The 2,387-nt window shown below is 46.0% G+C and overlaps 1 non-coding gene across 1 annotated transcript; it reads right to left on the reverse strand.

Annotated features, from left to right (window-relative positions):
- Positions 1-2,025: 2,025 nt before the first annotated feature.
- trnav-uac (transfer RNA valine (anticodon UAC)) lies at positions 2,026-2,098 on the reverse strand. Its single transcript has one exon. It is a non-coding gene; the product is annotated as a tRNA-Val (tRNA).
- Between the last annotated feature and the right edge of the window lie 289 nt (positions 2,099-2,387).

Here is a 2,387-nt window from a genome sequence, read left to right on the forward strand (position 1 = left end):
GCCGTGTTGCCCTGCCTCATCTTTGAAAGAGCTGTCCAATTTAATCCAAAAAACCCAGCCTTTTCCCCGTAACCTTGCAAATCAGTCCTCTTCAAGTACCTGTCCAATTGCCTTTTGAAAGTTCCTATGAAAGCTGCTTCCACCACCCTTTCAGGGAGTGGCTACCAGATCGGAACAACCCTCGGTGTGAAAAAAAAAATCTCCTCTGTTTCCCCTCTAGTCCTAAAACCTCTCAATCCTTCTCTACGGATGCCTTTATACAAAAATGTCATTCATCAAAACAACACAAGTTACACAGGAAAACGTCTTCATTTTCAAATAATTAACGTTCCGAAGGAGCTCCCTAATTTCCCTCCCCTAACCTGATGAATCAGATCATTCTTGACCGGATCCTTTTCCACGTGAATCGGCTCTCCCCCACCCTCAGGGAGTAGCCATTCTGATTCTGTGACTGTGGCCAGCTTTGTTCGGGCAGTTGGTTTGACAGGGACCTCACACCGCACCCTCCTCCCGTGTTTGCTTCCACATCCGCAGATTGGGGCCGGGACTGGACTGATTTTTTTCTCTGTCTCACCCGGGGCCGTTGAGTCTCCTGCTCAGATCACAAACCAGCTCTCCTACACCCGATCACCAACTCACCCAGTTTGTAAATTGAAACCGGAGCAAGTGCCTCGTAAGAGAGCAAGAGATGTAGGGGAGGCAGCAACCTCTGACAAAATCTCAGGCTCATCAGAGAGGTTTGTGTATCTGAACCCCGAATAACCTTCTGCTCCTTTTAAAGTTTTGACCATTGCACACTGCGCGGCACTGACAGACTCGTCTCTTGCACTGACAGTCAAGCAAGCGGAGGGTTCACTCGCGAAAGCAGCGGAAAAGCTAAAAACAGAATTCGCCCAACGTGGGATTCGAACCCACAACCATGTGTTACCGACTGAATTCGCCGGGCCTGCAAAAATGTTTCCATTTGGTCCATTATTGCAGCGAGGCAGCTGCTGGCTTCGCCCCAGGCGCTGAGTTTCGAATCGTGGAAGGATACAGCTCAGAAGCAGGCCATTCGGGCCATCGCGCCCGTGCCTTGTCCGACAAACCATGTACCAGATTCTCCTGAATTCCAAGGTGTGGAACGAAAGTGAACAACAAAAGCCCTGACATTCGACCGTGGAGGTACGGGCAATTCTCTGAGAAACCGGTTTGTCTATTTCCCGGTGTTTGCCTGTCTCTCTGGCTGTGTTTATCTCTCTGCGTGTGGAGCTGCAGGCTGATTATGAATTAATAAGCATGTTTGCGCATGTTTCTTGCAAAAAATAAATGAGGGAATCAGACGCTTCTCTCCCTGACACTGGGGAACTGGTGAGGCAGAATTCAGAGCAGGGTTCTGTAAAAAGCGAAAAAGGCAATGCAATATGAATTGCCTAATTATTCAGACTCCAACCAGCGCGAAGAACAAGTGTGACCCCGACGTGATTTGAACACGCAGCCTTCTGATTTCGAGTTAGATGCGTTGCCGTTTCCTGAGCCTATTGTACTTTACTCCTATTTAATCACGGGAATATCCGCAATCAAGAGCGAAAACAAATTAAAAGCTGAATCACAGAGAAAGGGAAATCCATGCTACATCTGATAAGGGTGTTAACAGAGTTGTCTGGTGGTCTGGTGGTTAGGATTCGGCGCTCTCACCGCCGCGGCCCGGGTTCGATTCCCGATCAGGGAAGTAAATTTTGAACACTTGTTAAGTAAATCGCATGAACTGACTCAAAGTCTGTGAGAAGAAAAAAAAACAATCATTGTTTTCATCACCATTAATTAACCGATAACGTTATTTAGCAGAATGAAAGGCGACTGAAGGAAGTTGGAAAAGTTTAATAATTTATTTTGTGCGATGAACTTTTTATCCCTTCTCATTTGACACAGTGGATTTTTAAGGGGTTGGTTTAAAATGTTCAATGCTCGTGAGACCACGAATTTGTGTTAAATTTAACAGGACCGGCTGTTTCACAGAGATAACATAAATTTGCTCCAACATAATGTTTCTGCCCGGGATTGAACCGGGGACTTTTCGCGTGTAAAGCGAACGTGATAACCACTACACTACAGAAACTTCGGCTTCAGTCATTAGCCAGAAGTTCGAATGACTGCATTGACTCTCTTTCATAACTATTCAATTGATCGAAGTTGCACAAGTCACAAAAGAAAAATGTTCATTTCAAAGTTATTAAACTCCCAAATGTGGCCTGCCTTGTTTGGACAGGGGTTGACCCTGACGTCACAGCCTCAACAAAGCATTTTCTCAACATTTCCACAGGGAACAGGAGGAGGCCATTTCGCCCCTTGAACCTGTTCTGCCCTTCAATTCCATCACAGGTGATCTGTAACTGAAATCCATTTAC

This window comes from Heptranchias perlo, unplaced genomic scaffold, assembly GCF_035084215.1.
Source record: "Heptranchias perlo isolate sHepPer1 unplaced genomic scaffold, sHepPer1.hap1 HAP1_SCAFFOLD_62, whole genome shotgun sequence".
NCBI lineage: Eukaryota > Metazoa > Chordata > Chondrichthyes > Hexanchiformes > Hexanchidae > Heptranchias > Heptranchias perlo.